The 13498-nt window shown below is 35.4% G+C and overlaps 1 protein-coding gene and 1 non-coding gene across 5 annotated transcripts in view; both read right to left on the bottom strand.

The window, feature by feature from the left end:
- Window positions 1–13498, bottom strand: part of TMEM117 (transmembrane protein 117) — a 533621-nt gene that overhangs the window by 414599 nt on the left and 105524 nt on the right. The gene's annotated exons all lie outside the window — the stretch shown is intronic.
- On the bottom strand, window positions 8499–8615 carry LOC111822061 (small nucleolar RNA SNORA1). The gene has a single exon (XR_002825344.1). It is a non-coding gene; the product is annotated as a small nucleolar RNA SNORA1 (small nucleolar RNA).

Consider the following 13498-nt stretch of genomic DNA (forward strand, 5'->3'; position numbering starts at 1 on the left):
AGTTGGTGTTACCTTCTGGTATAAAGACTACAGTTTGACTAACTGATGCCCTGGAGTTTTTTTGTTTTGTTTTTTTAATGCATTTACTCCAGAAAGACCAAAGAAAAGACTCTAGCTCAAATACCACCATCTCTGTGATCCTTTCTTTCCCTACAGAGTCAGGAATGATCTCTTCTTTCTGTAAATCTTATAGTACTTTTTGTCTGAACCAATTATTTAACTGCCGAGTATTATTATTCATGCAACATATATCTATTGATTATCTACCATGTGCCACGAAATGGACCCTGGGGAAAGACCAGTGAACAAGACTCAGTCCCTGATCTCAACACACTTAATTTAGAGGTATAGAAGAACAAAAAGAGTACTGTTATAGAATGTGATACGTCTTTGAAAGCACCTAAGGGATCAGAGAAGACTTCTTGGAGGTGTATAAACTGAACCTTGAAAGTGAGAGAATATAGTCAGAGGAAAAAGCGAGGCAGTTGATAGGAAGTGTGCCACAGCTCAGGCAGGAAGTGGCATGTGGGCTCAGACCACACCTGGATACTTGCGCACCTGAGATAACACAGAGTTCATAGCACTTGTGCACGTTTTGGAACTCCTGGAGTATAAAGTCAGGACAGGCGTGATATAAATAAGCCTGAGGAAGTAGTCATGGACTGGATCACGTAGGGTGTCGTCAGTCATATAAATGAGTTCATACTGAAGTACATGAAGAGCAATGAATTTTAAGATGGTGATTAACATGCTCAGACTTGGATTTTCATTAAGTTCTCTTTGCCTCAGTTTGGAAAAATGGATTGCAAAGGCTGAGACTGGAAAGAGGGAGAACAGTTTGAAGGTTGCTGCAGTAATTCAAATGAGAAATGATGAAGGTCTGATCTCAGGCAATGGGATGGAGAACAAAATAAGGAGATGGAATGATAAGTAATCTTTATTTTTTTTATCTTGCCCATAGATAACAGTAACTAACACTTATTGAACACTTACTATGTAGCAGGTTCTTTTCTAAGTGTTTTATATTTAACTCATTTAATTCTTAAAATAAGCCAATTAGATAAGTACTATCATTTTCCTCATTACATAGATGAGGAAATTGAGGTTCAAAAATTAAGTAGTTTATCCAAGATTCTTGAGGTCAGGACATTATCTTCTATTTATTTCATCTTACCACTAGAATAGTCATATATATAAATATATTGTGAGGATGGAACAGGACCAGGTAGTGTTTCATTCTGTTGTACATATGGTCACTATGAGTCAGAACTGACTTGACAGCACCTAACAACAACATAGAGAGATACAGCGATAGACAGATATTGATATCTAGATACAGATGCAGATATAGATACATATGACTTGATAAATATGAATTGCGTATTACAATTATTCACCAGCGCAACAAGTTTTCTTGGAAGTGACAATGTCCCATCTCCCAAAATGTTCAAGCAGAGACTGCATGATGACCTGTCAAAAATGCCTTGGAACAAAAATCCTACATTTTCTGGAAGTTAGACCCAGAAAATCATAAGGCTCTTAATAACATTAACATTCCCATGAATTTATGATTCAGTGAATTTGAAGGATGCATAGCTTCGATCCTTGCTAACTAACAGAAAAACCTCTGCGTTAGCAAGATCCTCCATCAGTAAATCTCCACTAATCTCAACCGCCCTTACAGCCACCATACTTTACTCGGCTAATATTTCTGAAACCCCCTTTCAGTGCTCCCCATATGACTGGACAAAGGAAATACCTACTCAAGTGCAGTAAGGGCGCTTTGATCACATATATTTCCCTGGAAACCTAATCAAAGAGTAATAGAAAGAGATATTTTATTAAATTCCTCTTAGGTTCATTTTAATTTCATAAAGCACTGGGCATGTAATAATATGCTAATTTTCATGGACAAGGTAGCATTTTGTAGTGGAATTAGGGATATATTCTGAAGACAGGCTGAAAAATCTCTCAAGCCAGGGGACTGTGCCTTTACTGCTTTTCTGCTATTAACTTGCTCTGGGACTTGGAGCAAGTCCCTTAAGCCCTCTCAGTTTCATTTGTACCTAATTTGTAAAATAAGGAATAACACTTACCAAGTACCTCACAGGGACATACTGAAAAAATGATGAGCCAATATAGACAAGCAAGATGCTTTGAGATCTTTGAATGAAAGAGCCGTCACATTAAATCCTAATTAATTTTAATGAATTAAAAATACACACAAATCCTATTAAATGTGTATACTTTAGAGGAATGGGCTATGATATTTATAAACTGTATGAAAATGTTTACACTGTGAGGCATAAAAACATTTAAATACAAGATCATTTTCCAAAAGATCTTACCTAAAAAGATTAAAACTCCAGAGAACAATAAAATGTCTCATGATGGTATTTTAAAAGGAAATGTGGAGTTACCTTGAAGTCTTTTCTGGATAACAAAATGGCTTAAAGTCTAATTTCTAAAACTGCAAGAGAAGAAACCTCAGATTCACTTGACCCTGGGTATCTGTGTTGGTCCACATTTCTCACCTGAGCTTAAAGCAGGCAGAAAGTTAACAGCTCCCAGGACTGACAGCGTTCTAGACTGAGTGATGGTGATCCATTGATCTGACATTCTCCATTACAGGAACTGCCTTTAAGACTTTAATAATTTTTTTTTAATCAATTTTCTTATAGTTAACAGTTCCTAAGGCAGATCAGCTTCCATATTAGGAAATGTTGGCCTGGATTTATACACTAGTTTAAATCTTACCAAAGGGTGTGTTTCCCATTTTAGAGATACAGCCAATGATAGAGTCATTGTCTCATTGAAACCCACTGCATTTAAGGTCTGCAGAAATAACACAGAAATCAGGAAATTCCTCTGATCCTGAAAATAAGAAAGCTAAGCTCCTAAATGAAGTTTAATTATACCAGATTTTTGTTTGAGGATGAAATCTTAGGCAGAAATGAAAATAATAATAATATGGATAGAGGGACAGATTGTATGGGGCTAGAATTTCCTAGCTAGAGCTTCGACATTCCAGAAGGCTTAAACAGCTAAGTACAGAACCCGCTAACAGAGAGGAGAACGGTCCATAAAAACAAATATTTTCAAATTAAAAGAGGTCATCAATCTGACCGGAATCCTTTAAGTCAAAACTGAAATGCCCAATACCCAAACGTTAAGCTTCTTCCACAGATCACAACCAATCTTTGAAACAGGATAAAGAAATCAGCCATGGGTAGAAAAAGCTATACGTTTCAGTTAAAGAAAATGTAGCAGTAGAGAGATTCTAACTCTTACAACATTTGTGAAATCAACACTAAATTTCAAATACAAATGAGTTATCAGGAAAGCATCACTGCAAAACTGCCTGCAGCCTACTCCCTATTCCAGTGAGGTGTGATTCAAGAGCAGTGACTAGAAAGCAACAAATAGTATAAACGTATGACGAAGAGTAACAAATTCTAAAAACCAGGTCCAGAAATATGAAAATCAAGTTGTAAGAAATAAAATTGTGCTCAGTTGTAAACATTTTTTTGCCCTATTTACCCATTTATAAAGCCAGTTTTATCATGACCAAATAATAAAAAGTTGAATGTCAGATGAGGTATCTTACTAGGAGTTGGAGATGGATCAGCAAATACCCTACACTAATATCACCACTCTCTTCTCCTATGGTAAACATCACTTATCATAAAACAGTACTGTTTGCCACTGTGCTTGGAGAAGGCCTTTGGATTCTTTTAAAAACACTGTTCCACATAGTCACTACCAATCAACGGTCTGTGGCTTCTAAGGTAACATCCATTTCCCAACCCTGACTTAGAAATTCATGAGGAAAGGTTGATTATAATTAGAAATCAGTGGGGTTTTTAATATGCTACATTTAGCAAAAATAACACTTAGGTAAGCAGTCGTTAGAACAGAACAAGGGGATACTGCGTGTTTTTAAACTGGAAAAAGGTGTAAAGGTAAAAGACTACAGACTTCAGTATGGATTATACCTGAACATAAAGAAAACATAAATACTTACAACTGGACCAATAACATGATAAATGGCAAAGAAATTGAAGTTGTCAAGGATTTCATTCTACTTGGATCAGCAATCAATGCCCATGGGAGAAGCAATCAAGCAATCAAGCAATTTATTGCACTGGGCATATCTGCTGCAAAAGACCTCTTTCAAGTGTTAAAAAGCAAAGATGCCACTTCGATGACTAAGGTGCGCCTGACCCAAGCCATGGTATTTTCAATCACCTCATATGCATGAGAAAGCTGAACAATGAAAAAGGAAGACCAAAGAAGAATTGACGAAATTGAATTGAGATGTTGTGGAAAGTTGAATATAACACGGACTGCCAGAAGAACGAATAAATCTGACTTGAAAGAAGTACAGCCAGAATGCTCCTTAGAAGTGAGAATGGCAAGACTTCGTCACGCTTACTTTGGACATGTCATCAGGAGGGACCAACTGTTGGAGAAAGACATCATAGTTGGTAAAGTGGAGGGTCAGTGAAAAACAGGGAGACCCTCAATAAGATGCACTGACACAGTGGCTACAACAATGGGCTCAAACAAAGCAACAATTGTGAGGGCGGCACAGGACTGGGCAACGTTCTCAGCTGTTACATACAGAGTCGCCATGAGTCAGACGACACCTAACAGCAACAAACAGACTTGTAAAAGTTTTGAAAACTACCAACTATCATTTGTTGGTTGTTGTTAGGTTCTGACTCATAGCGATCCTATGTACAACAGAACGAAACACTGCCTGGTCCTTCACCATCCTCACAATCATTTAGTCATTTAGAGTAAAGTAAAACAACCCTTTATTGTCCCCCCTCCCATTGCTGTCGAGTTGATTCCTACTCATAGCGACCGTATAGGACAGAGTAGAACTGCCCCATAGGGTTTTCAATGTGGTGGATTACGAACTGCTGACCTTTGGGTTAGCAGCCAAGCTCTTAACCACTGTGCTACCAGGGCTCCATTGCTGCTCCCCATCCCCCCGCCCCACTTCTATGCAATTCCCATTGGTAACCATTGTTAAATATTTAGAGTAATTCTTTCTAGAATTTTTCAATCCATCATATTTCCTCAAGTCTAAATACTTCGGTTGTAATAAGAAATTTAACAATAGCTTTTCTGAAGAAGAAAAAAAACAGTACCATATGAATGTAATCATAAATTATAAGACTGCCAAATTTTAGTCATTAAAACTTGAAAAATGTGTGTCATATATATGTATTTTACATAAGCAAAACATTGAAACTCACACTCATTTCTCTTATAAGTAGTTTTTAATCAAGGGTTAAATAACACAAACGTATCTACAACCTACTTTTGCAGATGTTGCCAGGCATCTAATATATTTTTTCAAATTTATAGGTGACTCTGATGTGCCCTTTCTGTGTAGACTTATTGCCACAGAGTATCTTTTTTTAGTCTAAGAAAATCTTTAATTGAAACTTTTCTATTACAATATTTTAAATTTTAATGTTTTCTAAGGAAAAGCACTAATACCTTTTCTAAGGCTTCCTCTACGATTCTAAAGGCACTTCATCCAATAAGGAGTATATTATTTCAGTTGATATACAAGTAGATTATAACAATACCCTGACAAATTGAAATCAGTGATTTTCTATGATTAACTGCAGATATCGATTAGAGTTGAAAACAAGCTCCCACTCCATCTCCAAACACTCATGTGTTTTCCTGCTAAAAATAGAAATGAATATTAATTTTTAATACCCTGGAGAAGGCCAAGAAATGTTTATAAACTACAGAAATCATGGAGATCAGAAATGGATAACACTGCATCATCAGAACAAAATGTAGACTAGCTAATGTACTCATTTTTGTTCTGAAGAAATGAATATGAACACTGACCCTAACTAAAAAAGAAGGCATGCATACAGCAGATAAACATATGAAAAAGTCCTAGCTTATCAGTGCCTTAAAGTATACAAATTAAAATCAGATTCGATTTTTTGTCCATTGGATTATTACCTTTTATACTGACCTGAGGCACAAGAAACTCTCGAAAAGCAGAAACAAACTAAAAACTTCATTAGTAGATAAGCTGACAATAAATGTGCAGGTCACACAAGCAACACGAATGCCACGGGGACGAGTCAACAGAAACAAAGAAAATAGATCAAAATAGTCTAAAATTAATTAAAGAGATTAAAGAATGAGTAAAAAACACACTGGGGGAAAAAAACACTATGGAAGGTGGGAGGAGCCCTACTGGCACAGTGGTTAAGAGTTCAGCTGCGCACCCAAAGGTCGTCAGTTTGAATCCACTAGCCACTCCTTGGAAACCTTATGGGGCAGTTCTACTCTGTTGCATAGGGTCACTATGAGTCAGAATAGGGTTTTGGGTTTTGGTATGTAAGAGGGGAAAAAAAGACTGATTTGAAAAAGAACCAAATTAAACTTCTGGAAATGAAAAGTAAAATCTTTGAAATTTAAAACCCAATTGGTAGTTTAAACAGCAGTAGTGACAGTTCTGTTCAGAGTTCCGAAGAAAGAATTAGTGAACGGAAAAACATCTGTGGAAAATATCTAAAATGTCGCAGAGAGATAAAAAGATGGAAAATAAGAAAGAATGATTAAGCAAGAAGAAGAAGAGGATGAGATGGTCAAATTTATGTATGGAAATTCCAGAAAGGATATTATGGAAATGAGGGAGAGGCACTATCCAAACAGATAATGGTTAAGAATTTTACAAAATTCATGAAGACATTAATTCTAATATTGGGGAATCCCAAGAAATTATAAGCAAGATAAATGAAAAGTAATTCACATCTATACATATTATAGTGAAATGAAGACCTCCAAATGAATGGAGTGAAAAAAAATCATTATCTACAATGGAATGAATATTATAAAGACATCAGCAACAATAGATGCCATGGGATAACAGAATAACATCTTCACACTGCCAAAGAAAAGTAATAGTCAATTTCTAATTCTATACCCAGATACACTATCGTTAGAAAAGAAGGCAAAATTCAGAGCGCTCAAGAATGAAAACTTAGACATATTTATACCAAAATATTATTTCTGGGTACATTAAGTACAGATTATTTTTATTTCTTCTTCGTACTTGTCTATATTTTCCAAGGTTTCTATAATGAACCAATGTTGCTTTTCACATTTAGCATTTTAACATCTAACAATTAACATTTAAACAATTAAAACATATACATATTTGTTAAGAAAAATGAAAAGGAATAACTTCATAATCATTTTCTCTACTTTAGCCACAAAAAAATCTGTTTTTCTTGATGTGTCACATCTCAGATCTCATTAAAATAAATATCATTCATTCAAAGACTCCCACTCCTTTTCAATACAATTTGTGAGAAAAAAAATCACAATTTAAGAAGTGGGACACAGCTTCTTGAAATTCAACTGTAATGGAATTTAAAAAATTAATTAGCAAAATGTTATGAAACCAACAAAGTATAGAACTTTAAATTTGACGTGTCTGCTCTGACTTTCACTAATGGTTTGTTCTTCCAGAATGGGTGTATCAATGTAGCATTCAGAGAAATGTAGCCCAGTAACCCAGAGCAGCAACCTGTTGGGATTCTATTCTCAATTAGTCTCAGCTTGTTTTGGAAATTACCTCCTTCAATCACCTTCATTTTCAATTTCTGGCATTTGCTCACTAACATCTTGATTATTTTTTATTAACATATCTGGTATTAATTATAAGCTAAGTGTTGTTGCTGAATCTTGCCTTCCAAAACAGTACTCCATATGCAAAGCAATATTTGAAAATAAAATCAGTAAGAAATAATCACACCATAATTATACTTCACAAGTATTATTTTAACAGTGCACAGATTCTTTTTTATTTTATTATGTGTGGTAGTAAGCAAAATTATTTAAAATCAGTAAGTTTTTACTTAAGAAATGTTACATGTTCCACCATCCATCAAGGACATCCTTAGTTCCTTCAAAGCTTGAGTCAAGATCATCTTCAAGATTGCTCTTTTTAAAAGAACCCATGCTTAATCCACAGATGCTTTGTCAGTCAGTCTTATCACAATTCTCTTTTGGTTGGGTTTTTTTTTTTATCTCCAATTAAACATGGATATACTTCAAAAATTTCCCACCTAGAATTCTTGGGATCTAATTTCTTCAAATTATTCACTTTAGGACCCTGGAAGTTGAATTGTAAAACATACATTGATATTTTGGCAAATATTTAAAAATAAATTAGTCCTGTTGGTGCGTCGAGTTCAATTTGACTCATAGCAACCCCATGTGACAGAGTAGAACTACGCCATAGGGTCGTCTAAGCTGTTATCTTTGCGAGAGCAGATCGCCAGATCATTCTCCCTTGGAGCCTCTGCGTGGATTCAAACCAGTAACCTTTCAGTTAGCAGCCAAGTGCTCAACTGTTGCACCATCAGGGCTCCTTAATTAGTCCTAGTGCTTTTAATTTTGAAAGGTCTCATTACATCCAATATTCACTCATGACCTTGGCAAAAAACTGTTAGCGGTCTCATTGATACCACTGCAGTAAATTCACTGTATCTCAGTTTATCCACATTAACAATTTCTAGTCATCATGATCAACTATGTCCATTTTCATCTAGAATGAGGCTACTTCACAAGCATTTTTAAAAAGTAAAACTACCATAGGTAAAGTCTAAAAAGTAATGCTCTTCATTATATTCATTCAAGTATCTCCTTCTCCACCTCTCGCCTGCCATTTTGGCTTTCAGTGTGTCTTTGGGATATACCATATTTAGAAAAAAAATCATATCACTTTTTTTGTCCTAATATTTCTTTCATCGAAACATAAAGCTTTGACCTTGTAATTTTCAATGTTTCATTGCAATTTTACTAACATTTGGGCTCTGGCAGAATCCTGCTGTCTTCCTTGCAATAAAATGACTTTAAAAGAACTTTCCAACCCACACTTTATTTGGTGATCACAGAAGATGACGGCTTTAAAATATCTCTAATCAATCTACAAAGCACTCTTGAGAATTTCAATTAACTATCTGAATTCTTTGCATGCAGAAATTTGTAGGAGTTTATGGACATTTTCCTTCCATTGTTTTCTATCAAATTATTCCCAGTTTATTAATTTGCAATCTGTATTCACAGTAAGTATTAAAAAAAATAAAAACAAAAAACTCAAAGGCAGAAACTTCAAATAAAGCCATCATGTAAAAACTTATTTCAGCTCAAAGAAACTTCCATTGGAAATACTCCTATCTTGTTATTTCTTTAAAAGTCTCTTTCTCCTCCAACATCTAATGGAATGGTTCCATTTTGCAAATAAAAGAAGACATTTCAGTATGCAGGCTGATTTAAAAATGAACATTCCATTTTGCATGAATGAAGAAAAATGAGATTAACAAAGAAATGGTAATAGATTGTGACAGAATGCTTTCCCCTTACCTCCTTCAGACACAAAATCTGAGTTAACAAATGCCTCAGTTCAAACCCATGGCAATGCATCCAAACTATTTCAGTGTCTCTTTGGCTCTTTAGTGGTTTCTAAAAGGATCTATCAATAAGGGAAATTTATGTTCTAATTTCTTCTACCCCAGAATACCAAATCTTTCCTAAGGTCATGATTTCTTTAAGTCACAATGAGATGATAGTAGATGCTGATAAAAAGAGATTAACTACAGAGGAAAAGGTCAGGTGCTCATCACATGAAAGTAGTAGTATATTTTTAATGTCCCCTGGTTATGAGCATTGTGGTTTCACATGCTCATGGGAGGCAGTATGGGGTAATAAAGGGGCTTTTCAAACTTTTTAAAAAACAATCTATGGTAAGAATTCTGTTTTTGTATTGTGGTCCAATACACACAAACGTATTAAGTTTATGAAGCAGTGCCTATCCTTAATATGTACTACTGCTAATATTTCCTACTCTTTTTTTTAAATGCTTGTTGAGACCCATAGACTGGAGTGTGAATTGCTAACTGTGACCTTGGACAAGTAAATAAATAACAGTTATTTACCTGCTCTGTGTCTCAGATTTTTCATTCCAAGTTTATGAGACTAATTGGAGTAACATATGTGAAGTTCTTGACACATTGTGAACTCTCAATATATGTGAATTCCCTCCCATCCACACCACTTCCTTTACTTTATATAAAGTCTATCCTCATATTATGTTGACCAAAACCAAAAATTAAGTGCATCAAAAAATTGAAATTAACTTACAGACAAATTGTGATAGATGACTTTAGTAATGGCTCCTAATATACCACATGTCCCTGTAACCACGATCCTGTGTGGTCCCCTTCCACACTGAGTGTGGCCTTGCCCATGTGAGTTGTTTGAACAATGGTACACTACACCTGTCATACAGGGTCCCTATGAGTCAGAACTGCCTCGACGGCACACATCAACAACATAACAAGCTCACCATAAATTTAAAAAGAAGCTTCATTACTGATCAACTTACAAACGGAAGCAGATAAAAGCAAGCAATTTTAACAACATGGGCCATAACAGATACTTCACAAGGAATTTGGGCAATAAGATACTCATATAGGATTCAAGCAAAGATAAATAAAAGCACTTTAAAATTAAGTAGCTTCAAGACCTACAAAATTTGACTATAACTTGATCAAATTAATAGATGAAAAGAAAATCTTATTTACTGATTCAATAAAAAGTTAACATCTCTTGAAAATTTAATTTCTGTAGTAGAATCTACTTTCCTCTTCATTTAGACTTAACTTTATGAGGTGATATTTTGTTCTGTTGCTTAACATTTATGACCAATTGTTTTTATAAAATTAAAGAATTTTGGACTTGAAAGAGACATTAAAGTCATCAGGAGCAAAAAATCACCCAAAGCAGAAATCTAGTCTATACTCAGCTTGACAAGGGGCTTAGCTAGTAGCTGCTTGAACAGTTCTAGTGGCCAGGAACTCATTACTGTACCAACAAAACAGTCACTTTGGTTTCAGGTGGCGCTAATAGTTAAAAAGCTCTTGCGTATACTGAGACCAAAATATAACTGTGGCTATACCTGTGATCCATTCGTCCTTTCTTTTTCTGTCCTATGGCCCTACACAGATTAAATTTACTCCCAGTTGTACATGACAGCTCTTCCAGTATTTGAAAATAGTGATAACATTCCCCAAGTTAAACCCCAGATGTAACAGCTCCTCTAATAAAACCGTCAGAAAACCCCTTATTAGCATGGGCTGGCCTCCAAATGCAATCAGATAGCCAATGAACCTCTTAGAATATGGAAATGAGAAGTGATCAAAATGTGCTAGATATGGTCTGATACTATAAAGTACCATTAATTTCCTTGTTTTGGAAAATAATGCTATCTATGATTACATCAGCTTTTTCACCAGTCACAACACAGCAGTGATTTCATTTAGCCTCCAGTCAGCTAAAACTTCAAGAGCTTTACTAAACTCGTATGAAGTGTACAACCTGTATTTTTCAAGCAGACTTTTTAATACAAGTGTAGGATTTAAACTTGTCTCTAATTTTCATCTTTTTACTTTCATCCCATCATGCTACCCTATGGAGATGTTTTTTAATGCTGATTATTTTAGACACTTTTCTCAACCTCTTTGCCATCATTCAAACTACTGATAAAGTCAGTAAATTCAGTCACCATTGAGTCGATTCCAACTCATGGCAACCCCACGTGTCAGGGTAGAACTGTGAGCTCCATGGGGTTTTTAACAGCTGTAATCTTTCAGAAGTAGATTACCAGGACTTTCTTCCAAGGTGCCTCTGGGTAGGTTTCAATCGCCAACCTTTCATTCCGTACGTAACCAAGCGCATAACAATTTGCGCCACCCAGGCAGTCCTAAACTAATGAGAAGTTGAACAGAAAAGGGACAGATCCAGCCCAGTGGATCACCATTAGTGACTGCCGAGAGGGCTCATCTCACCATTGGCCTTTTCAACATGCATTTCTCCATGTCATCTGAAAACCATACCGCTTTCTGCTTTTACTTTTTCAATGTAAAATTATGAACCACTATCACAAATGCATTGGGTTTCTGGCAAAGAGCTTCCTGGTTTGATGGGAAAAGCAATGTACTCTGAGAGTCTGCTAACTTTTGGTATATAAAGGTTGATTTTAAACAGAAAATAATGTTTTCTAGACATTATGTTACTTAATCATCAAACTAATCTCATAAGGGAGATATTATCACTTTTATTTTATAGCTGGGAAAACTCGATAGGACTAAAACTGTAGGTTCTTGGAAGTTAGAAGGCCTTCATTTGAATTCTGATTCTGCCCAATATTAGCTATACAACTGTGAGCAAAAACTACTTAACATCTGTTAGTGATCCTTCCTCATAAGATTTTCAAGAACAATAAATGAAATGATACATATAAGTCATGTAACACAGTACCTGGAAAACAGTAAGGTCTCAGTAAGTATTATCTATAATTATTATAGCCCAAGATAAAAGAGTCAGTAAGTGGCAAAGGCTGGACTTGAAGAAGGATTTGTCTGACTCCAAAGCCACTAAAAATATGTATAGTCAGGGACACACAGAACTGATTTTTTTTCCTCTAGCAAATACAATTTATCTTCCTGACCACACTCTTTGATGTAACAAAAATTAACTAAATAAATAGGATTTTGAGACTAATAAAAGGAACAACGCAATCAAAGACATGACCCAGTTAGATTTTATAGTGTCAACTTAAAGACAAAAACCAGGCGAAGAACTAGGTCACAGGCAAGATGAGTTACAAGGCAGACAAGAGGTAATTCAAGGCAGGGCATTTGTGAGTCAGCAGTGAATTCATACACTGTCATGGATTTGAGGGCAGATGCCAAATAGCATTTTCATTGTGATGCATTGTGTGTATTGCCCTGGTTCTCAGTACCTCTCGGAGCTTCCTGGGCCCTAGACTGTCTCCTACATTTTCACAGGTAAAGACTACATTCAAGAAGCTAAAATATTAGTTAACATTACAAATCATTAACAGAACACATCAATATCCTTGAGGACATAAACACAAGAGAAGACATAATTGTCAATTATATGGTTTTTTTGGTAGAAAAAAACACAAATTTTTCTCATGCTGAAGCAAAGCTGAGGAGTTCATATAAAAAACATGCTATTTGGAATAAAAGACAACAAAATATACATCTTGAACAAGGTTAAGTTAAGAGAGAGGGACAGATCATAATTTTTGCTATCTTCATTATTAGATTCAGAAAATAAAGAGAAATAAGGACCAAAATTTCAAGACGCATTCTTCTCTGCATCAGTTATCAATCAGTCTAAATTGTATTTAATCATTAAGCTTTCTTTAAAAATATGTCACAGAAAGAACACAGATATACCACAAGTCCTTCACAAAATATACTTTCCAAAGAATAACTCTCAGCTACATATTCTGGAAGCATTCACTCATCTATGCCAAGAAATTTGGAAGACAGCTACCTGGCCAACCAACTAGAAGAGATTCATATTGATGCTTATTCCAAAGAAAGGTGATCCAACCGAACGCAGAAATTAT

Source organism: Trichechus manatus, unplaced genomic scaffold (assembly GCF_000243295.1).
Source record: "Trichechus manatus latirostris isolate Lorelei unplaced genomic scaffold, TriManLat1.0 scaffold00123, whole genome shotgun sequence".
Classification (NCBI taxonomy): Eukaryota; Metazoa; Chordata; class Mammalia; order Sirenia; family Trichechidae; genus Trichechus; species Trichechus manatus.